Source organism: Chroicocephalus ridibundus, chromosome 6 (assembly GCF_963924245.1).
Source record: "Chroicocephalus ridibundus chromosome 6, bChrRid1.1, whole genome shotgun sequence".
Taxonomy (NCBI): Eukaryota; Metazoa; Chordata; class Aves; order Charadriiformes; family Laridae; genus Chroicocephalus; species Chroicocephalus ridibundus.
Window position 1 is genome coordinate 75,174,832 of NC_086289.1, and position 25,314 is coordinate 75,200,145.

Here is a 25,314-nt window from a genome sequence, read left to right on the forward strand (position 1 = left end):
AGAAAGGCTTTAAAAGTGCCCCTGATACGTTTTTAGAATCTTTTTCAACTGGATTTTTCTTGAACAATACTTACAACATCCTGATCTTTGGGGTCAAATCACTCTCTCAGTTGCATGCTGTGCAGTTCTGAAAATTTGGAACGAGTTTAAAAGTTTGAAGGACTGACTTTAACCACCAAGCTTAAACACAGAGGGATTCAGGCATTCCCTGGGTCCTCCAAAGCATAGCTCTTTTTGCAGGTTACCATCATGTTTTGGAGATGTATCATGGTCTCTACAAAATGGGGAAAAAAAATCATTAAAAACAAGTCTTTCAGTTTAATAGCATGGCAAAATAGAATGGCAAAATAATCTGCCAAGCACACATGACAACCAGAAGAAAAGCCCTATCATTTCAAACTACTCAGGATCTTCGTGGAATTAAGGCACTGGGCTGAGTTTTGGAAGATTTGATGTTAGTTTTCTGCTTTTACACCTAGTATATATAACCTTGGGAAAGTCACTTAAAAGTTCTGTAAAATGGAGACAATGACCCCTCTTCTCTCTTCTTCTTCTGCACGCTTAGAGTGAAGACCTTTCAGGCCAAGATCTATCCCTTATGTAGGAATGGACAAGAGAACTCCAGTACTTTGAAACGAAACAAGGGTGATCCAAATCTATCCGTTCTTAATCCTTTCATAAACAATCAAGCAAACAGAATGCAAAATACAGCCCAAAGGGAGTATTACATGAGCTGAACTTGAGCGCTTACAGGAAAATCTCTAGATGAGAAATCAATGAGTTAGTTACCAGTTGCTTTTCCTGGAGTACCTAAAACATAAAGTTAAACAAAAAGCTTCATTTGGCTGTTTTAGGGTAGAATCCGAGTATTCTGAAAACACTTTGGACTTGATTTTCATTTGCTTATTTTTTACAGCAGAATATTTTATGTCCGTATATACAAATCCTAGGCCTCGTCCTAAAAACGTTTACGTTATGGTTGAGCTGCAAGCACTCTTACGACTGTGATGGGAATGAGCGTCATGAGAAATTAATGGAAAAGCTGCGGATATTCAATGTGCCTCAAAATCAGATTCAGCTTTGGGGTTGAAATTAATGGTACCAAAACATGACTCCTGGAATTAGCACAGCAATTTCAGCTGGGTGAGAACGCAGTGGTCCTTGCTCTGGGGGATCTCAAAGGCCATTGCGTATTCGCTTCCTTTATAGCAGGAAGCGGAGCAGGGCGAGGAGGAAATGCAGTGTTGACTCTGGTGCCCTTTAACTTTGGTTAGCAGTTAGTGAGAAAGGAGTTTCTTTAGGGTGTAGAGTGTCCTCCACATCTCCTCCTGTGGCGATGGGTAAAAGAGGGAAATTCTTGAAAGAGAGCGTGCTTTTTAAAAGTAATTAAAAAATAAAGCTAAGAATGGTGGACAGCAATTCAGACAGCACTGATGCAGAGCACCTGAAAGTTAAGTCTTTCCATTGACTTTTGTAAGTTTTTGAGAGTTCAAAGCTGTATTTAGCTGGCAGGGGACCACCTTTGAAGGTGCCTGGAAGAAGTAAGTGAAGAGAGATTTGAAGAAGAGAGGGAACATTAAACTGAAGAGGTGGTTTCGGGAGCTTCATATCAGGAAATGAAGCATGCGCTGATGTCACTTCTAGTCAAAAGCTACCAGCAAAATAGGAAACTTCTAAACAACTGGGCCACTCTTTTCAGCTAGGACTTCTGTATGTAAGGGGTTATCAGCTAAATACAAACACATGCACTACGTCAGATTTAGATGTCAACTGCTGGAATTTCTCATCTCTGAATGAGGGCCTCCCCTTAAAAGGGTCTACGTTTTAATTGATAAAACAGGGCGTCCAGGATTAAAAATTTTGACATTAAACTCTCCCTTTGAAGCAAGCATCCAAATTCCAATTCACCAGCTGTTTAGAGAAATTAGAAGCCAGACTCTCATTCTTACAGTTTGTAGCTTCCTGGGCACAGTGGGAAAACTTGCACACCTGGATCTACTCTCCCTACAGTTTCTGCTGGGAAAGCCCTGGGAGATGCCGCGGGGTGGAGGGGTGCGGGACCGGAGCATGGCTCTGGGGCTCCAAGCCCAGCTCTGTTCCAAACCTGCTTTGTGATATCGGCCACAAGGTTTGAAGGAGATAAAACAAGAGCAGCAGTGGAAGGGGCTGGTCAGAGAAGATAGCTCATAGTGAGGTGCTATCAGGACACGAGCCAAGGGCTCCGTCGGCCCCCGTGCCCCTCCACCAAGGTGCCACAGACCAGGTTGCCCACTGCAAACCTGCACGACGCCAGCTCTACGGGTGACCTAAATGTGACCCTGCAGCTAAAGAGACTCATCCACCCAACCTCACCTATGGGTTCCGCTGAAACAGTTTCCTTTCAGCCCTTTAGTGTTATTAATTGTTATTATTTCTTTAGATTTTACGCAACAATAAAAGTGAGGCTTCAGTTCCCGGCTGCAGCAACCCCTCCCACAAATCAAAAGAATATGACTTTCATCTTGAAAGGACTGAATAAATATGCCCTGAATACAGAGGGGCACGGATTCCAAACACCCCGAAGTCTTGGAAGAAACAATTGTTCTTTCTTTGATTTGATTCATCCCCAAAGGTTGAATATACGTATCTCACGGAGTCTGGGTGGTTTTTAGAGCCAGGGCTTTGTTTCAGGTGAAGGTGTTGAAAGGCGCCGCAGGAACAATGAGACAGAAAGTGTTACCACGGGACTGGGATTTCGGCTTTCGGGAAGAGCTGGTGATTTGGGAGATCTGATTCTGAGATATCTTTAAAGGACCTGATTTTTGGAGCATTGGATCCTCTGCACTTTTTGAAAGTCAGATCCCGTGAAGGGGTCTTGGGCCGGTCACCAGAGATCCCTAACACGCTGCCAGTCGTGCTGCTGCGAGGACACTGTCCCCGGCAGGGAGACCCACGGGCTGAGCGCTATGGCCAAACCCTTCTCAGCCACACTGACACACAGCCGATGTTCACTTCCCTCAAGAAAAAGCAAAAGCAACTCTTCTTGTTCTCCTAAGCCCCTTCAGCTTCTGAAAGAGTCCCTGCATATGGATGGCTGCGCTTTTCAGCTCTCCCCAAACGCACCGGTCCAATTTCCCGGCCGGGGCAGGCACCTCGCCGAAGGGGACAGGGCGGTGCTTCTGCTGTCACAGCTAATTCGGGAAGCCTGATCTGGTGCTGTAGCCAAGTTTGAGCCCTCACAGCATCATATTTAAGGGCAGGGAGCTCCCCACCCAGCTCTACAACCCCTGTACAGCCCCTTTTGCCCCCTCTCGCCTTTGTTGGAGAATCCCCCGGGTACCTGACACGCTTCATTCAGGCTTTCGGGCCCGCAGAGGCTGGGCTCAGCTCATCGCTGCCTCTGGCAGCTCGTGAATGCAGTACCTCCCCCTCTCAGGCAGAGACGGCGCTTCCTGGCAGTTGTTTTGCCTTGTATTTTATTTTGGTTAAATTAAATAGGTGTAAGATAAGAAACTGGGGGGGAGGGTTGTGTGCCGTGGAGGGATTTTGACCACCTAGAAAGAATTAAGGGCCAATTCTGTACCGTACATCGTCAACGTTGGCAATTCACAACAAAAGAAACGTTCCCTTCCTTGCTACAGTCCTGGAAACGAGAGGATTTTCTTAACCTCTGTGGTGCCTCTAATTGCCTTTGGGCTCTGTGTTGATTGGATCTAGTATTCCCCAAAAAACTTGTTTGAATAGTTGAGTGTGTTCATTTGGTGAAGATCTTGCTTTTGCTTTGTGCTGGAAGTTTTTCAGTCTTGGTAGGTAACTTCAAGTTAATGAGAATAATTCTTCGGTAGCCAAAATTCTTTGGTAGCCGAAATACCGACTATGCAGTTATATCTGTGCTATGTTTTTTTTTCCATGGGCAAGACTTGGCGCAGTAGAACAAAAGCTAATTCCTCTCCTCCAGCTTTTTGACTTCTACTGTTAAAAACAAGAATACGACTGAGCCTTCATGCCCCTTTTGAAGTGCAAATCCCCTGGACTCTGGGAAGGAAGAGGTGAATATTTTGTCCCGGAGCTACTGCAGGTGTTTGCCCTCACTGGGGGATTCCAGGAGAGCCCAGGCATGGTGGGACTCACCTGGAGTGAATTACTCCATCGGGAGGGTCTGTGAAAGGAAGGAGAGACCAAATGGTTCCCTGGGCCAAGGGGACTGCTTACTACAAGGAGCGTATTTATTTATGTCATTCCCTTTTTAGGCCAGGTAAGGGAAATCTTTTTAATTTTCCACAGTACCGTCTTCCCCTCCTTCCTTCCCTGCCTTCCCCCAGTCTGACAGGGCTTTTTTCAGCGTCCTTCATTGGCTCCATGACCTGTCACGCTTCTCAGATTCATTTTATCTCATAATTTCCGTTCTGTTTTACATGTTTTAGTATGTCCCATTATTTCCATATTGGAAGCTTTTTAAGCTAACAGGCCTAGCAGACTCGCAAAGACGATTAGACACAAATTATTTTTTTCTCTGTGGCCCTTTGCATGTAAAATCCAAGTCCATTCCATTTCAAGGAAATACAGTTAAAAATTGACCTACATTTCTTTTGGGCTCCGTCTCACGTTACACGGTGCTCAACTTTACGGAACGATAGGGCTTTGCAGGATGTTGCAAATTGGTTTGAGAAGGAGAAGTGTAAGGAATATGCAGTCAAAAATATAACAGGCACTTGCTCACCACGGAATGTAAAATGTCTTGTTCCTTACCTTAGGTGAGATTACAACTAGGGCTAGATAACACTTTAAGAGATCTATTGTTCTTTTGGGTTTTTTCTTTTTTTACGAGATAATTACAACTATTATACACCGTTACATTTTGATTCATAGAAAAGACAAATAAATTACATCAGTAAGAACCTTATGTTCATAATATTAAGATATGTTTCTGCTTAGGAAATTAACTCTTTTACAGTAATATCATAAATTATAAGATTTGATGGTTTAAAGAGTGGGTCTAACTACCGGGAATCTTAGTGTTGATAATGACTCTGGATATTTCTAGGTCTACAGTCGCTGTTGTTTCTTGGCAGTATATTCTCAGCACGCTCACTTATTCTTCCCATTAGCGGTTGCAACTCAGGCGTATGTCTTCATATTTATCTAGTTTCCTCTTAGTGTAATTAATGAAGTGACATCTCTGACTTTTTGGGCCAAAGAGTTTCACTGATCTGCTTGAGGTGAAAGTGGAAATCTGTAGCAGATCTCCCAAATCTTGCTTTCCTCACTCATCCTGTTAGATGTGTGTTGTCTGTCCGTCCCCGGCTGCTGATAATGGGCCTGGTAGTGCTCGTCGTACAGGGGTTGCAAGGCTTAGTCAGTGTTTAAAAGTATTTAAGAGTCTCAGATAGAAATAAAATGCAGTTTCTCAACACTGAGCAACATTGCTACTGACAAATGACCGAGGCATTGAGTTGTCTTTGTGCTTCTGGAATAACTCAATGAAAGATCCAGAAGTTGAAGTTTGTGGTTGTGGGTTTTTTTAGCTTGCAAAGGAGAGGGGAGAGCCCCAGCGTGGCGGCATACGTACGTACTTATTCCTTTTCTTTGTGTTTGGCTTAGGAATATGTACAAAATACAACCCTGTGCAAATTTCATAGGCATTTGTGTTGTTGAAGGACTTTAGTTCATTGTTGCCCAGGTTATTTTTTCTTCAGATTTCTTTATTCTATTTGCTTTAACCACCACTTCATAAAAGAAGATGTGTCATTTTGTTCTGGCTCTGATTTGATTACAAAAAAAATTACTAACAGAATAGCAGCCAGTGTGCACTAAATCCCTTTTTAAGTACTGTATTAAAGCTTTCTCTCCTTTCTGGGCACCTTTACAGTCACTTTTTCAGTAAGATTTCATTCTCCGTACAGTTATATTTAAATAGCAACAAAGGCCTGACCTCCTTGATGTTCAAGTTCAAAATTTGCCTTGAACCTAATAGGACTAGAACTACCTCTTTCATCTTTGGGAGTTTCCAGGTAGTTTAATCAGCCCAAGGAGCCTTCATTCCTTGCTGGAACCTCTTGAGGGATTTTGTAATGGAAATAGCTAGTAAGCAGCACAGCAGTGGATTCCCATGAACTCATGTGCACGGGCTAGCGAAGCTTAAGCTGTTGATACTGGGGAATGGAAGAGCTTAAGGGAAGGGATTTTTTGCTCGGTAGCATGAAGTAATACCTGCAGAATATTCAGCTCAGCAGTTCAGCACACTTTGCTGCAGATGAGGTCAGGGACAGGGACGGTGAGGCCGGACTCGGCACCCCTGTGCTTATTGTAACTCGTGTACGCGGTCAATCGGCCGATTTGACTCTGCTGGCCCTCGGGGTTGTTGTTGGACCCCTGGATCCATCTCTTCCAGGGGCTGCTCCGCAGGGCCGTTTGGTCTCACCGCCCGCGCGGAGTCACGGCTTCTGGAGGCTTGGCCTTTAGAGTGATTGCAAGAGCTGTTTTCTAGAGGAAAAAGACTCATCAGTCGAGTCACAGAGAGCTCTGTTAGATCGGTTTTTGCTACTTAATATGAAAATAATGGGTAAAAGGAAAAAAGCAGGAACCAGAAAACGTTAGTGTGGGAAAGAGATTTAAATGTAGGGGAGGAGAATGTAGAAGATGTAAATTCTAATTAGGTTTACAGAAATATAGGTCAGAACTCATTTAGATTTTTGAAATGTTTGATAAAACAAGAAAATACATGTACCAGAGTTCCGTACAAAAATCCATCTTTTTATAGGTGATGAAAAATGTTAATATTCTGGTCCAATTACTGAATTCCTGCTCCCTCGCATACGCTGAGATAAGTGCTTCACCTCCTGCTCCCAGGGCCTGCTGTCCATCACCCTCTGCCTGACTTCAGCGGTGACTTCAGGTATCTACACAGTGAAGGGACTTTTTTTTTTAATACTAGTTAACAGAAAAAAGATATAAAGATATGTGTCTTGAAAATGGAAACCAAACGAATTCAGAATAGGAACAAGTTGTATATTTTAAGAGGGACAATTAACCTGTGATACCTGGAGACACGGTGGATTCTCTGCCATGGCAGCTTCTTAAATCAAGTCTTGGTATCTTTTTTGAATGTTATAGCACGGAAGATAGAAGTTCCGATGTGAGATTATTGGCTTCTAAGATAAAGGCGATCAGCCTGTCAGGGACAGTGCTCTGCCCTACTTCTAGCTACGAGAATTTACTTTTTTGTTTCCAGTTATGAAATGATAAAGTTTGCCTCCATCAGTCCCAGGGCTCAGTTCTCTGGGGAAACCTCTGACTCCGCGTGCTCTGACCCGTATTTAGAACAAATACGGGATGGAAACAGTGTGCAAAGGGGCTATAAAGATATTTAATCAGAAGGAAGGAGAGGAGTGTTGCGATCTGATGATTTTCAAGCAGTAAGATCAGGGAAAGGAACCAAATCCTGATCACGAGAGACTGGACTTCTCTCGATAATGAACGTGGCTGCACGGGGAGCACGCTGACTGTGGAGAAACACATATTGCACAGCGGATAAAGCTCGGCTCCGAGCTGACCTGCCAACCGAATTCTAACAAGTAGACCCTTTGAAAAAGAGCCTTTGATGCAATACACTAACTCTGTATCGTAGGTTGGCACCGCCTTACCTGTTGCTCCGTGAAATGCGTTGCAGAGAGTCAAGGAACACCAATGCGAAGTGGTAATTTATGGATAAACACTTGTTTTATGCATTTGTGTAGTCTTTGTTTGCTGTCAAGCCTTGGCTGTGGCTGTCAGAGTCCCCACTTCAGCAGGGTTTTGAGTAGGCAGATTCCGACAGCGGGCTGGCAGCCCAAAACTCGTGAGTTTGATGCACAAAGAAACTTTCAGTCTCTTTTGCCTCCAATAACAAGCAGGTTCCACAGCGCTGCAACAGTTAATCTTCAGGATGTTTTCACCAAACCTGACAGCATGGCTGGAAACTTTTTAGCTTGTTCTAATCTTCCCTGTCCTTATCCCCAGTCCTTTCCATCACTCTTCGTACATCCTGAAAAAGAAATCAATCAAAATGTAGATCAAAATTCCAAGTAAAAGTCAGTATTTCTTAAGGAAAGATAATAGCTGCTAGACAAAAGCACGCCACTGGCATTCTGCAAAAGCAGCATACTGTACCCTGCGTGTTCACTTGTTCCTCCTCAGTGCTGTTTATAGTGGGTTATTTCCTTTTTATTTTCAATGTGTTCCAGTTGGAAATTCCTCACTCTGAGCATTTGCTATGATGAGAGTCATATAAATCTGGCAAAAGAAAAAAAGATGATGTGCCAGAATGGGTAACTTAATCCCACCCAATGACAAAATAAGGTGCTTGTCTCTGTATCTGTGAGTTTTATGGATGTGTAGAACATTTGTCAGGTCTGACATAATTTTTTTGCCTTTTTTTGCTAAAGTTGGGATTTTGCAAGGGGTAGATCTAAGGCTGGTGCAACCCTAGCTTTCCTAAAAAACATCGATCCCATGCAGAAATGTGCAAATGTGTTCAAATGTATTTTAGTTGTTAACGGCATTTGAAAATGCTGCCTATTTAGAACTGAAGTTCTTTAACCACGATGTTGACTGAAAGGGCCGTCCGCGGTAGGACGGTCTTAGACTGACCGGCTGAACGCTTTCCAGAGCTGGCTGGGGCAATGCCCCCTGGGAGAGGGAGGAGGTGCCAGTTTTCTTTCGAGGCTCAAGAAGAATTCTGGTTTTGAGGGTTGCTTTTGGGCAACCATCCATCAGGGTCTGGAGTAGGATGGCTGGTGCTCTCCTTCCATACCGACCTCCGACACCTGTCAAAAAGGAATGGTTTTCTGTTACTGCCGACACAGGCCAGACCCAAACCAAGGACCAAGAGGTGGAAGGCTCTGTATCCCATTAGCAATCTCCCTCTGTACATTTCTTCTATTGTTAATTTTTAGTATCCTTGAAAACTCACACTGCAGAACTTCACCGGCACCAGTCGATCATAAAATGAGACATAAGAAGTTTAAGTGCCTCTATTTTGAAGGCCAGGCGGATTCTTTCGGTCTGATATTTCATCTCCATTCTCAGATATGCTGCATAATTTTTGTGCCTGCTTACGGAAATGAATGATATATCATAGCCTTCAAGTTTTATTTTCTTCTCAAAGTTTTTTAGACATACGAAAGGACACAATCCAAGAAGCTGGAATGTAATTACAGACTTCGCATCTCCTGTATGACCTGTCAGAAGTCTGCTATCTCTCATGAAGCCATTCCAGCATATACTTAACGTCAGTTTGATAGAAGAAACACTTTCATAGGTTCTCTTTGATTGACACATTTAAAATGACATCAGTTCCTAGTTTTAAAACCTATTGTTATTAAGTCTCTGTTGCTATTTATGTTAGAAATATGTGCATGCGTGTCAAAACAATACTTCAACCTTGCTGATTGGCTGCACCTAGATTGTGTTGTCAAGGTAACGGAACAATTGCTTTTAATCTTTTCTAAATTGTCTTATTTGTTTGTTTCGCATTCCAAGTTTCATATTTAATTTTCCGAAAGCAGAAGTGGATGATAATTTTTAAAGTGTTTTTAAGACCATTGGTGCATTCTATATATTTTGTGAAATGTGCATGGACATACACTTTCTGGCAGGATGAAAAAGAGCAACTAATTAAGTGAATCATTTGAGATAAATATCTACTACTGTGTTACTGGCTACGCAGCCAGCTTTTCAGTGTGGTATGTTTGGTATTTATTGGTTGCTTCGGAAGCAGTGCATAGTGGATTCACCTCCTTCACAATTCAGTTATCTTCTTAGAAGGCAAAATCTTCATGTAGGACCTCTGTCTTGTTTTGTAATGCCAACCGCATTGTTGGAACTGCCAAAATAGGAGTAGTTACCTTGTTGTGGTACTTTCGTATTTTGACTTGGAAAGGTACCTCTCCACCCAACTGGAAGAATTTTCATTATTTGTGTGGGAGATTCTAAATCCTCAATACAGACTGGCCAGAAGCACTTCCTGCCCGTGTCTGGAGATGAACTCTTCCATATGTAGCTCAAATAGGAATTATCGAAGTTTCTGATTTCCTCTCCTGTTTGGTTGTGAAGAAAACCCCAATCAGCTTTTCATACCTGGTGGCGTCAGGCTAGATCTGTGAGATCCTCCATAAAGCTTCATTGCTCAAAGGCATCCCAGCTGCTGTCATCCCAAATGGTGACGGGAATAGTAAACTCTTGAGTTTTCGCTGGGGTTATGTGGGTTAGACACGGTCTTGATTTATGACATGTCGGTAAGGATCACCTCGGTGTTTCTTGTACTGCGTATTTCTGTTGTATATGTGCATATATGTAGGTGGGCTCTCATCTTCTGGTTAAGATCATGTCTGTACTTATATACATTTGCAATGGAATTTAGGGGGAAAAAAGATGTATCTGAAAGATAATGATGGTTTTCCACCATCCTCCAAAATAACACCTGCAAAGGCAGACCCCTGACCGTAAGTTGAGGCTTAAGTGGGCCCAGGCAAGAGGTGATTTCCCCACATACGCTTTTGCAAAGTAATTATCGTGCTGTGAAAGTGTTAAGTGAAACACAGACCAATGTATAACTTTGGAGCAAGCTTTTCAGATTTTCTTTTTTTTCCTAAAAATGGGGAACTCCTATTGAATCCTTCCCTCAGAAACATGCCTAATGTAGTATTAAATCAAAAGTTACTTGTGTGAAGATCAGTGTGCCAAGCTTTGCTGATGGTTTGTCAAAGAAATTAGAGTATCCATCGCAGGACAGGAGTGGCTATGTATCCAGGCACAATTCCAGCAACATGGCAGATTAGATCAGTTAGTTGGTTACATCAAAGAGGTTACAAGAGCAGTGTAAAGAGGTTATGAGAGCAGTGTACATCTTCTGGTTAAGGGTGTACCATCACGTTTATTAGGACATATTCCAATAATCTCGATGTTCTTTTTAGGAGATGGCAGAAGAAGATCAGAGAAATCTTACACCTGTAGGCTATTTTTAATTGATGCAAAAGAAGATCAGAGAGATCTTACACCTGCGCAAGGTTTCATTGTCCTTTGCCATATTATACCGAAATGTTCTGTAACTGTAACCTCAATAACTTGATAATTACTGCACGCAAGTCTAAAAGAGCATACATTACAAGAAATTTTATTACTAAAGTAAAGAAAACATATTGTTGATATGACTACAATGGAGAGATTTATGTTGGGAAAGATCAACAAGTGCAAATACAGACTCGCAGGTTCTACCTGAAGAATGAGAACAAACATTAGGTTTCAGCAAAAAGGAAGAAACGCACTTAGAACTCTCTTGGCCAGTTCTTCAGGAATCAGTTTTCACAAGGATCACGGTTTGTGTTCCCAGCCCGCTCTTTGATGTTATCTAACCATTGTATCAACTGCCTTCCTCTTATATTATTTTGAAATCCAAGGGCTTGTATAAATGTAAATAGTTAGGCATTTTCTGAGTTCAAGTTACACCTAAAATACATAAAACAATAGCCTTGATTTTAATGCACAAACTGTGCTGTATTAGCACTTGCAAGGAATTACATTTAAAAAGTAGCATGTGAAAATAATGAAATTCCGTAACAATTGATTTTACAAATAGTATCACCTACCTGAAAACGATGGGAATATTGGGAATTAGGGCTGTGGGATAGAGCGTTATTTCATGTTAATAAGGTGGTGTGCTCAATGAGCAGCTGTAACTAGAAGGAAATACTATGTAGGTTCATGAAAAGTTTAGTGAAACTTGATAAGAAAATCTGTATCCAATGGCGATGATGGTCACCAAAATATGTTGGGTCGTATATAGGCTTGGAGGGAAGACACATAACCCATTCTCGGGGGGATTTTCAGCAGAGCAAGAGCTGGTGGGCCGTGTCCTGTTATGGAAAGAGCAAAGAGGTGTCGGTGTGGAGAACATGCTGAGGCCTTCTAGAGAAACCTGAAGGCTGTTTCACAGCCCGAAAGAAAGTTTCAGAGACTTTGTCCCTCGCGTGATTTGATGCCAAGGGGCAGGTGCTGAATCCACCAAAGACTGTGAAGTATTTGTGTGCTATTTATCCTGGCCGTAAAACAAAAAGTGGCTCAGGTAGAATATAACGCTATTCCCACATCAGTGAATGTAACGAGCATGGAAAATGATACAAACGTCGCCCTTTCATGTTATAATATTAATCTGAACTGGCACAACATGAGTCCGTTTTTACAACAAAGACCGGACAGAGAATGGGAAAGGAACACACGTCGACTATTCTCACAATAAATCTGCATAATCTAATCTGGTGTGTGGTCCTTCTCAGAAGCTTGTCCAAGTCCGGTTACAAAGAGGCCAGGTATGCTCTCTATCTAAGAAAAGGCTCAAGTTTGCAACAGGTTCGGTTGCTGTTAAGGACTTTAGTCAGAGGAGCGCTTAACATTTTTGAATGTCAGAAACTCTTCGATTGAAAAAAGTCACAGCGATGTTCTATACTTGAGTGGTGTAACTTTTTTCTTACCCTTTAAATGCACCGAGCCCCAGTTTGTAGCACACTGTGGGTTGGAAGAACCACTTCTGAACGCTCTTTCTGGGTACACGTTCTGTACTTTAAAAAGCAGCGGATTCCACCCCCTTGCTGCCTGGCTCTGCACACGCAATGCAATATTCATGAGAGACAGATCGACAGCCGCGGGGAAGGGGACCCTGCACCCAGCAGCTGTCGGTGCTTCGCCCTCCCCGGGACTGTGCCTCAAACCTGCTCTGAGGACACGGCGGTGGGGGGCGCAGGAGCCACGGGACCGTCACCTCCCTCCCGTTCCCCGTGTCCCTTCTGACACTATCTGTGACAACTGCCAGGGTGACGTTAGAGATAGGCTCTCCCTGTTGGGAACCGGCCTGCGAACCCTGCGATGCCCATCACAGGGGCCACTCAGTGTCTGCCATGTGGTGCTGCCTCTTTGACAGGGTCGCATGGCGTCCAAACGCGTGTCTAGGACTGCTTTTAGCTGCTTGAGACTTGTGACTTGCTGACTGCGTGCCGTGCTGAGGAGGTGCTTTGTGACTTGCTGACTCACCCCACCCGGACCTGCTGTGTCACCCCCTGCTGTGTGGTGACACCGTGATTCACCGACTCCATCCCTCGTGACTCGCTCAGTCGCAGCTTCCTCAGGCGCCGCTTTCAGAGTCGTGACTTTGCCGCTTGCTGAGATGTGACTTTGTGCCATGTCCACCACGTCCGTCTGCTCGCAGTGGACGCCGCGCTGGGCGATGGGAGAGCACTGTCTGCCCTCAGCCCCACTCCAGGACTTTGTCAAGGAGCCTGGGAAGTATTTTCAGGTTGATGCCAAAGTGCAGAGGGCAGAAAGTACAAAGCCAAGGCCCTGTCTGCTACCAAGTGCCAGAGACTGTGGGTCTTTAACCTGGTATTCCTTATCACTCGCCCTGCCTCGGGGCTGGTGCCGTCTTGCTGAGTTTTGTTTCTACTGGTCCTTGTATATTTTGTTCCTGAGAGTTTTCTGCCAGGCCGCTAAAATCCAATATTGCGCTGAAAACTGGCCTTGTAAACTCTCATCTGCCCATGGCACCACGGCCGTGGAGGGCTGGAGCAGGGCTGGGTTCTTCCCGCAGCTGGGACTCATCCTGCTGTGTTTTCTTATGGCACGGAGCAGCTACCTCCTCGTCTCTCTCAGATGCTATTGCTGAAGAAACCAGGCTCTTACCCACCTTCAGAAACATGCCCATCTTTTGCATGAGATGCAATATTCTGCAGGCAGCAGAAAGCTGTGGGAGCTACTGGAAATCTGGTGCAAAAACATGAGCTCCTGTAGGACACGTCCTGTGGCCCGTTCACAGAGGGATCCGTGCCTTTGGGGTTCTGTACAGATGAACCCATTGTCGCTCCGGAGCATTATGTCTCCACCCACTCCCCAAGACGATGGCCTTCAAGAAATTAGCTGCTCTGAACAGCCCAGCCTGGCCAGGACAAACCAAAATTCTCCTTCTGTATTGTAGCAGTGCAGAGGTTAAAGGATTCCCTGGAGTGAGCATGCTGAAAAGCGAGGTAAAGTAGCAAAGCACCAGGATGGCTTTTGTGGTTTATAATATGTCAATTTGTACAGTAAATAGGGTCTGTGTTTAATGCTCCCCTGCAGCGATGACTATTAATAATAAAAGGCCTTGAAAGGAACTGAACTTTCATGATAAAGTATTTCTGACAGCTTGCTCCTCAGCACAACAACTGTTGTCCCCAGAGACTCATTCAACATTCATTTGAATCATGGAGAAAGAAGACCAGCTCGGAAGATGTTTTTCTGGAGTGCAGAGGGGCACTTTGATCCTAGCTCAGATAACAGCTGCTCTACCTGAGCGGATTTTCGGGTAGATGTATCCTCCAGCCCAGGTGAGCCTCAGGGGAGGTGTCTGGTTGACCTCAAAGCCCAGGCAAGGCACCTGATACCTGAGGGAGGGTCTTTGAACGGGCAGGAGGACCTGGCATCGCATTTTATCATTCTGTCGGTCTCGCGTTTCTGGCGAGAGACGGCGTCCGCAGGAAGGGAACTCCTGAAGGGATTCAAGTCGCACCTTGAATTTTTTTTTTCCCATTGTAAAATAAAAAGGAGGCAGAAAGCCAAAATACTTTGATTAGATTTTGTCTGTGCTATTGTGTTTTCTCACCGCCCTTGGAGAGCACAAAGCACTTCATTTGAAATCCATGACCCTGATTTCCCGAAGCTGGACCAAAAAGCAAGTACCTGATACTTGATAAAGTTCACAGAGGAAAATGAAGCAGTTCGTATGGTCCCTATGAGGGCTGCAGTGATGGGCAGTACGGATATCCCCGCAGTAAACACACCATGCTACTTACTGCAAAATGGGCCCGATTCTTTGGTACTTATGCAGACAAACATCCAACCGAAATTAACTGTAGCTTTGTCTGGGTGTGATCTGATAAAGATGATTGTATTTTCTTTTTATTCTATCACCAGCATTTATGCTAGCTCACGTAAATAAATGTGCAAAATAGTGACATGACACTGATTTTTCAAAGCTGATTTCACTTCAATAATTCTTTTTTTTTCCTATGCCTGCCTTTGTGACATGGAGGTAAATCCAGAGTGACCCAGATAGAGATTGCCCTGATTAACTTTTTCATTTTTTACTGTAAGGCCATTTGGAAATAGCCTCCTTAAAAACTGATCCTTCATTTATGAAGATTCTGTTCTTTCTTTTTCTCACCAAGGACAATTTATCGTTCTCATTCAAAGGACCTGAAGTGGAGAAGGTCTCAAGATATCCCTTGATCTGGAATCTTACGTTATGCCCTTGATACCATGACTTTTTTCAGTAATACTTCTTTCAGTGATGAAGACACTTGCTCAAGCCAATACCTTGTAAGACAGGAGACCATCTCTTTGTATCGACTGCCTTCTAAACAGCTTCAGAAGATTTTCAAAAGAAATGAGAAAACTGCTGGTCGTAAGCTTTTTGAGCTTAATTAAAAGGGTAAAAGCATTGTGGGAAAACAAATGGAACAAGAACTTAAAAAACAGTTGAAGCTTTGGCTTGGTCACAGTCAATGCAGGCCAGGGGTGGTCAAAGTTGCACCCAAAATTACCACTGGGTTTTCAGTCTGAGAGCAGGTTGCTGACTTTGGGGCATCCAAAGCAGAGACCTTGCACAGCCCCGTCCTGCTGGACACGGCAGCTCTCCACGCTGTTATCAGCAGGGCAGGGAGGAATCATTTTAACTGCTGAGTTCGTGAGATAAAGGCAGTGGAGGATGGAGCATGGCTGGGAGTTCTGCGCTGGGGTGGCTTTTGGAGGACGGAGCGTGGCTGGGAGTTCTGCGCTGGGGTGGCTTTTGGAGGATGGAGCGTGGCTGGGAGTTCTGCGCTGGGGTGGCTTTTGGAGGACGGAGCGTGGCTGGGAGTTCTGCGCTGGGGTGGCTTTTGGAGGACAGAGCGTGGCTGGGAGTTCTGCGCTGGGGTGGCTTTTGGTGTTTCTGAACAAAAACCTACTTGTGAAGAGAACAGGTGTGCATGAAGTCCAGCCCTGCAGCCAGTTTTCAGTGGCTTTAGCAGGAGCTTTTCTCGCATGAAGAGCGGGGAGAAGCCAGCTGCAGCGCACAGGAGGGCACGGAGGCAGCAAGGTAAGCCAGCCCTGCTTCGGAAAGTGTTACCCACTGAAAGAGGCTTTGGAGGAGACGTTTAAGGATGAAGGATTTCTGTGGTGCTTTTGTACATAGTTTACACAACCAACCTTTTAGACTGAAAGAGTAGAGACCCTCAAAATGCTTGCAGTTGCTCCAAAGTTAAGGGGTTTGTCCTGTTGAGTCATTACATTATCTGAGTATAAACCAAAGAGTTTTCAGCTCTGAATAATTTAGGTGAAAGAGTTAGCCCTAGGCCAGGTGCTCTACTTAGGGAGATGGTGAAATAAATTATTCAGAAGAGGAGACAGGTAAAACAGATGGGAAAGGCCGCCAAAACAAGACACCCAGAGGGCAGCTGTTTTACAGGTCCCCTGTGAAGCACCTCACCTCCTGGGAGGGCTGCGCTGATGAGTCAAGCAGCGGCGCTGGAAATGAACTTGGCCTTGTTAATTGGTGTGGTGGTCACGGGGAACACAGGAACTGACGCCTAGGAGCAATCATCGCTGTGTTTAAGCCTGGGCAACCCATGCTTTAATGTTAGAGAGAACGTTCTTAAAGGATTCAGTACAGAGGCTCCAAAATTATTTGATTTTGAAAATGAAACTCAGTGGGGAGGGGAAAAAGACACCCCTCAAAATATTGACTCAATTTGAACAATGACATTTTTCAAACAACTTGTGCTACCACGTCATCCAATTGCATTTTGTAGTTCCGCACATACCCAGATTTTTAATTTTGACTTAACTTGTGCAATTTGGAGTACATTTTTCCAGGCAATTTGGGATTCTTTCTGCTTCTGTTTATGGTCATATGTGTCAATTTTTTATAGAACCCATCATTTCAACTATGATAAATAAAGCCCTTTGATATTAAAAGTACTCAAATAGTCCAGGAACTTATGCCAAAGCAATGAAAAGTTCTAAATTATCTTGCCATTTTTACTGACAAGTGAATATTTTACTGGCTTTTACTGTCAGTCAGTGTTTGATTCTTTTGCTAATGACAATCACTAACTTTACTGATGGTTGGCAATGTAAGAGAAGTGTCATGGATGTATATGAAAGCTGGCACAATTTTTTTTTAAGGAGACTAAATAAACAAATCACTGCAGTTCTGATTTTTTTTGCACCTACTTCATATGAATAACCGCTCTGGTTATGAGGGAACAGACTGGCTGTGCAAATGGCAAATTAGATGTGTGATTGCCCCCGTTTGCCTATACGCTTACACGTTTTTGTGAAGAGGAGTTTGGTACTTTTCTTTGCCCTTGGTGTTGTCTCACCAGGGGATAAGCTTTTACCAAACCCAGAGTATCTCACTTTCTCTATCCTGCTCCCGGCCCCAGGAGCGAGTGGCGCAGGGCACAAGAGAGGAAGAAGAGCAATGGTGAGGAAGAGAGAAGGAAGGAGCAAGGAGAGACCTCAGCAAGAGGGAAAGAGATGAGAGATTTTGCTAAAGGAAAGCACTGTGAGGAAAGAATTCTGGTGTGTCAAACACTGGGAGATCCTCCTTCCTTAATTCCATGGGCCTAGATGCTGGCACCCTACTGGGAAACGGCACCAAAGTTGCCACATCCCCACTATCTTCCTGCAGACCCTGATTCGCTGCAGGACCTTGAAAATGTCATTTCTTCTCTATTTTCTGTACCTCTTCTTTGTCGTGTTACCCAGAGTGACCGAGCCCTCTGGGGCAGAAGCTCTACCTTCCCATTTCATGCACACGACGCTCAGCACAGTAAATCCTCAGTCTTGCTGGGGGCGGGCGTAAGTGTAGCACACTTCTCAGCTGCGTGTGTAACGGGGTTACCTATCTGCCACACAGAAAACACTGCTACAGACAGCATCCTTGCAGAAAGCACACTTGTACACAGGTCTGGTAGAGGAACACTTTCCCTCTGATCTTTTAGGTTGTATTTCCATGCAGAAAAGTTTTCATGGAGAAAGCGCGTTGATGTTGTTGTTGCAATAGAGGTTATCATAATATTCGTTTCGGTTAAGGAATTATCTAAATCTACTAGAGACCTTTGAAATGTAAAGAAGAGGTTTTTTCAGATACAGATTGTCTTTTTGTTGAAGTCATACATTTAAGATGTTGTGATAAATTTTGTGAAAATGAATTAGCAGCAAGATTGTGGCTTCACTGAAATTCCAGACAAAGCTGTTACGAAAGTTAAACCCATTATTTGATCTCAAATATCTGCCAAGTTAGTACAGAAGGGCTCAAACTTACCCACATAAACAGTTAATCTTTTTCCTTTTCAACTTTGCTACAATGTAAAAGTTCTTCTCAAATAACGCTTCAGGTAATTATTTCCCAAAGTACGCACAAAATGACCTTCTTTGGCATCCTATGAAAGTTTCTTTCCTGTTTTATAGGAGTTTTAAGAAATATTAGATATGTTAGATATTCCTGCTGCCTACAAGCTCTTCTCTGAGCTGACATTCTGCCTGTGCTTAGCGGGGATATTATGTAAGCCCCCGAATCTCACTTATTTTCTAGTCAGACAAGCGTGTGTGTGAGCTAAGGATGACACTCGGTCAATAAATCTTTTCACTTCCTTTGTATTTTCTTTGATCTCTGAGGAGGATTTCACCATCCTCTTCAAAGAAAACAATATCCGCTGATGTCCATCTTTTCTGATTCCCTCTTGATACCGTTCCTTCTTTTTGACCACCGTTGTGGCTTCTTGACTTCTTTCATTTGGCAGCTAACTCAGATGTACTTGAAGTATTTACTCTTCTTTCATGTCTCTATTTTCTTGCCTCTGTTCTCATCTTACCGCCATTTTAATTAGCCTTCTTTTCTGGCTCCTTCTCCTAAAAATGCAGACGTTTTTGGTCTCAGCTGTCCCTTAGTTTTATCTGTCTCCAGCCCTGCAACCTCTCTTTCTTCCCTTCACCGTGTCCTCTGCCGTCATTAGCAGAGTTCCTCTCTTCTAGTGTTGTCTTGGATCCCCTTTGTTCACTCCTTCGCTGATCTATCTCATTATCAAAAAACATCTTCCTGGACAAAACTCCGTCTCTTGTATCTTGAGTCTTTTCTTGTTTGGGTTGGTTTTTACCATTGTTGTTCGTACCGATCTCTTCATTTGATAGCCTTTTCCTAAGTGATATCTTTTACTAACTTAATGATTATCTCTAATCTGCATGTCTGTCTATTCCCTGCGCCACTTTTTCTTCTGAATCAGTGTTTGTTACACAGCAAGGATATCCTGTAAATACTGCTTAGAAACTCTCTTCAAATCACGTAATCTCCTTGCAGTTCTCTATATTTAGTCTAGTTGGTGTTTATTTTGAATTCCATCCTAGAGGAAACAAAAAGCATATATATCTATCTGCGTTAGCAATGTGAGTTAAATTACCCAGTAGCTCAAGAAGGGATTGTGGTTTCACCTCATTAAAAGGTTTTTTTCTTTTCTTATCAGGCTTTATAATCTGTAAATGAGAAAGATCACAAGCGTCATCTCCCCAGTCCCGGGGCAGTATGAGGCAAAACAAGAAAGCCATTCTCTTCGCAATTGCTTGCTATGTCAATGCAGATCAAGGAGGTTTCATTTAGTTTGTTGAAAAACAGCATCATCTGCATATACAGAAATAATGCAGCTAAAAATTCTGAATTGGCACAGACTCTGGGAGAAATAGGACATACCGGTAAACTAGCACCTAGTTATCAATGATAGAAAAACTCTACATTGCGTTTCTGCTTTTTTGAATGTCTGTTTCAAGATATTAAAACAAATATTAAAAAATATTTAAGAAGTGGTGTTGAGACAAACTAAACTAATTTGGCTGGGGTATGTGAACAATTCAGTGTCTTTGCAGTCAGACATGGCTTTAATAGTATCCATCAACACGTGATACTTCTTATTTAATGGGTGCAGTCAACATTGACTGGCTCATTTAAATAGAGAAGACGTGTCATTTATCCGTTTATTTTGAAAGTTTTAAATACATATCAGTAAATCTGCTTTTAATATTTGTCCTACTCGTTTAGTAGTATTGAATAAAATCCTTTGCTGTTGAGGTCAATAGAGTCAGGATTTCACTCACCAACTCCCCCAAAATCATCTAATGGATGGATGCTGAACATCTGGAGAGAGCTAGAGGAAGTTTTTCACAGATGATTTGGTATCACTGTGGTACTGTACACGCACCTGAGAAAATAATTTGGTTTTTATTTGATTCACTTCACTGTAAATATTGCCTTGATTGAACAGAAAAAAAAATTAAACTAAAATTATTCTAAAGCTTCTATTAAAATTAATAAAAGGTTCTATTAAAAGTAATAAAACTCAGAAAGTATTAATATTCCTGATGTGGTTGAAAAGTATGGTATATAGTGCTTTTACTTAGTGTGTCATCAAATGGGAGAAAAACAGTTAAGTTCAGTTGAGCTGAATTGTAAATAATAATGGAACTGAGGAAGGTGTGCTTTAAAATGTGAGAAATCGGACCAGTATCTTGGGAGTTTTTCTGGAAAAGCAGATAAGGAATGCCGTTCAGGAATGACCTCAGTGCATTACAGGGTGGAGGTATCGCCTGCTTTCATGGATATAAATTGACCTTTTTAGATGGCTTCATGTAGGTAAATTCCAATCTGTAATCAAACTAACTTTTCTTTCTGATGCAATTTTTACAGTAATATTTGTGGTGAAAAAGTGGCTTGTGTATCACCTGGGGCTAGATCTATTAGTATGAGATGTTTTCCAGAGCTTGAAACTTTTGGCCTTCTGCTGTGAAAGAGAAACTCTCTGTTATCTGATGCATGGCTTGATATCTTTTTTTCAAATGTCTGGAAATTAGGAGGGGCTGGCTTTTTACAACTCATTAAAGTAGAAATTTTTTTGATTTTGCTCCCATTAAAGTGAGTGAGATTCATAGAGCTGAGATCCGGCTTAGGCTGACAAGACTGGGATATTTCAACAGTAAACTATTCAGTGAATCTTTAATCGTAAAGATCATAAACAGTACTACCGACCACTTGATGATTTAGATTCCGGTTTATCCCAGTGCACACCCTTATTATATGTGCTCACTGCACAGCAGTGAACTTCAGCTTAAAATAATATCTTGTAAGCACATTATATACACAAGGAGTAATTACTGAAAGTCTGAACTTACATGTTGAAATTGGAACCAAATCCTGTTTCATGGGAAGGTTAATATTCTTTTAAACCTATTTTCTTTTTTCCTCTTTTTTTTTTTTTCAGAAATGGAAGTGCAGGAGAGGTTGGATTTGTTAATGACTTTCCCTGACCTGTTACGAAATATTTCAGATTTGGTAAGTAGGTATGGGAATTAAAATGAATTGCTTTTACAAGGGAGTATTTCTTCAGGTGGATCTCTCTGGCCAAGTTCTTGATCATGGCCTATGTCTTTCTTGAAGCCTCTTTGGGTGGATGAAAAGCTTTGTACTACGCAAGCGCCAGCTGTTACTGTCAGTTATCTAATGTTCCTATCATTTATTCACTAATAAGTTCTAATACTATTGGTGTGAAATAGGTGGTTTCTACTGTGACTAGCAGAAATTTCAGTCTCTTTGCTGTCAGTAGCGAGCAAGATTCACGAAGTAAAGGCCAGTGGGCAGGTGAAATGCCCCAGGTTTTGAAAGAGTTTCTCTGCTCTAAATTATGTAAGATAAAATCGTATCCCACATAACTCAATAGATAAAATTCCTTTAACTTCTATGGTCAGGATTTTGGCCTGAAACATACCTTTATGGACAGAGACCTTTTGAAACATGGCCTCTGTTCTAAGTAGGTCTGTGTCAAAGTCGAGGCGGGAGGGGCAGCAGACACGTTCCTCGATGAGTTGCAGGAGTGAAATGTTGGGTTTCCAGAGGAGCGATCCCAACCACTGTGGTGTACGGCATGGTCTGTCCAAACAGGACACTCCTGGATTTAGAATTGCATTTTTCTGCTACTCTCTCTTGAGACTCTTGTCTAGAAATACTGTGTGGGACATCTACGAGTCTCTGCGCAGTAGTGCTGAAGTGAGATTTTTGTCGGCAGGCAAGCGTAGCAGGCGGTTCAAATACAAGGTACGTGTCTTCGCATCATGTCCGTGGCACACAGGCTTACATTAGACACCTCCTCGTTTTCAGTCACGACTCTCCTCCCCCTTTTGCACCTTCGTATTCAAGGCTGCAATAACGTCAAACTAATTCTTGAAAGCTTTCAATCTCAAGATGAGCACATTCGAGCCAAATAAAAAGGAAGTGAAACGGTGACTGAAATGAAAAGAGATGTTTACAATCCGGAGCAGCAGGGTTGTGTAATAGTGTAGAACTCCTGTGTCTGCTGAGAAGCACCAATCTGTGCAATGTTATGGTAAAAATCCAGCAAAGAGGCCATAAATCCTGGCATCAGGTGAAGACACAATATTACCACCTTGGTAGAGCTTTATAGCTTTTAGCTCATGACACAATAAAGAGGGGAAGGAAGAAATCATGGTTTCTTAGGGCCTGTTTCCATGCAAACCCTGTCAAACCAAATTCTGACTGGCCTGTGGCAAAACAAAATGTTCGCATTTCACCGAGCTGTAAAGAAGGAGCAGTTATATCGACGTGGGGGGTGATTTTCTCTGGGGAATCTATGGAAGAGCAAAGATAGGGAAATGGAGAAGGAAAGAAAAGATTACAGAGGCTCATGTGGATGGATTGGTGCAATGTTCTCTTGAGACACGGCCTCCTCCCTTCCCCAGTGCCCCCAGTTTCAAAGGGGACACAGCCAGGGTGCAGGAAATCCGCTGGTAGACGGTCCACACGTACATTGTGCGTGCAAAGAGACCGCTTGGTCTGTTGCCTGATGAGATTTGTAATGGGCCTGGTGATTAGCTCTTTTTGAGATGTCTCCCTGTACTCAAGAGCTTTTCTTACTGATAATGTCAGAAGGAAGCTTAAAAATGTGGCCTTTCTATCACACGAGGCTTTAAAGATCAGAAGGCTCATGGTTTTCAGTTCATGCAACGCGGGCTGATATCACTCATGAAACAAGATACGGGTGAACAGAGGGAGAAAACACATACGATAAGTGAAATATTTTCAAAGTGTTTTGCTTTGATGGAAAAATACAATGTCACTTTAAATCTACTGAAATAAAAGACAGCAAATATTTCAGCTTTCGCATATATAAATGTATACGTGGAAGCTATTATTAACATGCACCTTACTATAATGATTCATACAGATGTTAAGAAGGATTATGAGACAAATCAAGGCATAACCATTCTCTTAAATCATGCTATACTGATCAAACAGTTCTGTGCAATACCCGAGCTATTTACTTACAACAAGATAAAACATGATTAGTGCACATTACCAGTGTGGTAAAATGAAAATAATCTCAAAGCACACATTACCCAAGCAAAGAGTACTGAACTGAAATAGAGCCAAGTAATAAATTTACACTCATCAAAGAAGTTATTAAAAAAATTATTATGAATTTCATCAAATAACTAACGTATGCCTGTATTTGCTGATTCAACAAACCTCCAAACGCTGCTTAATTTTAAGCATGTAAGTTAATAGTTTTCAACCTGGAGTCTACAGACGCCTGGAAGTCCACGGTCTCCTGCTAAGAGGACCAACAGAGGTAAGGAAGAGAAGTAAGCCTTTAAATTCACTATTCGGCTGGTAAACTTACAAGAGCGGCATATCAAAAAGGGTAAAGACTGTTAATATAAGTAATCCGCCTCCTTGTCCATCCGAAAGCTTAAGCATGTGAGATTATGGAATTAAAGCACTGTATGCAAACTGTACATTATTCGACTTGTCATTATTACACATACTAATTTTACTGTTACAATAGTTATTATAATCATTTAGATGTTGGCTGTATAAATCTCTTTATTGCGTATGTTACATAGAACAAAAGCAGAAAACGATCTCTCATGTAGATGATCTCCAGAGGTCCCTTCCAACCCTATGATTCTATGATTCTATAAAACACCGTGGAATACGAATAGATTCAACACTGAGTTGGAGACGATGGAAAATACACTACAGACATTCTTCCCCAGTGACATCATCACACAGAAGTTAGTGCAAATTCACGTATCTATTTTAAATCTTTGCAATGTTACGGGACGGCAGCTGCTTCCCCTAATACAATTCACCGTGCCCTGTGTCCTTACCATTCGTTGTGCCCAACGAGCCGCTTGGTTAGTATGAAAAGTGACGAACAGACTTAGTGATTTATGTTGAACTCTTTTACAGAGCTGTTGTCACACATGTGACAGCATCGACGTGACAGTTGCCTGTAGCTTGCAAAGAGCACTTTTGCTATAGCACCGTAGTGTCTTTGTACGGGGTTAGAGAGCTGGGCAGGGTTAGGGAGTAAGGATAACACGAAACACAAGAAAGATGATCTGGTTGATTGGGTATTAACCGCTAGTTGGAAGATCCGAATTAAAACTAAAGTTGGATAAAATTTCCTGCTGAAATTCTTCCCTGTTCTGCTACACAATTGCCCCGTGGCCTCCAGAGAGTCCTGCAGACTGAGAAAATCTGACGCTACTCAGGCTTCTAACTTCCCGTCGAAGGCAATGAGGATGGAAGCACCTACATACCTTGGTGATAAAGTCTTTAATCTTTGTGTTTGCTTCAACTCCCCTTGTGTAAAATTGAGATAAATAGTGCCTCTCTGAGAATGTGATCGTTTAGAAGGTGTAAGGTTTTGAGCTATTATGGTAAAGCAGCCATAGAAGTACCTAAGGCAGATGCTTCTCCCCAGGTAGAGCCTTCAAGCCAGTATAAAGCTTTGGCTGTTGCAGTATTTCTATTTCTCGGCAGTACTTTGGATTTGTATTCTGATTCTGCATGCACTCTGTGGAGACTATCAGTTGTCACTACAGATTTTGCTTATTTTGTTGTGTTATGGAAAACTCTAGTACCTTGTCCTGAATCTGTTTGGAGTTCAAGATAGCGGGGGGAAAAGAGATTAATGATCATCCAAAATATGAACCAGATGAACAGTTATTTTCAACAGGAGTTTATTATGATTTTAATTTTTCCTTGAAGAGCTCTGTTTCTCAGAGCACTTTTCCCAACTGCGTGGTGAGAAAAGTAAAGGCTCACATCTGTTTTCATTGTCCGCATTTTTTGGCACAGAGATTGATTTTTTTTTTTTTTCCCCAAAAAGGAAAAACCCAACTGCGCGAAATAGATTCAGATCTCTATCAGGTACTTTTATAAAACTG

The 25,314-nt window shown here is 42.5% G+C and overlaps 1 long non-coding RNA gene across 5 annotated transcripts in view; it reads left to right on the forward strand.

The window, feature by feature from the left end:
• The window catches only part of LOC134517470 (uncharacterized), a 100,439-nt gene that overhangs the window by 41,578 nt on the left and 33,547 nt on the right, over positions 1–25,314 (forward strand). For all 5 annotated transcript variants that reach the window (XR_010071631.1, XR_010071630.1, XR_010071633.1 and 2 more), the window contains exon 2: positions 21,327–21,397. This is a non-coding gene — a long non-coding RNA (uncharacterized LOC134517470). The remainder of the gene's footprint in view (positions 1–21,326; positions 21,398–25,314) is intronic.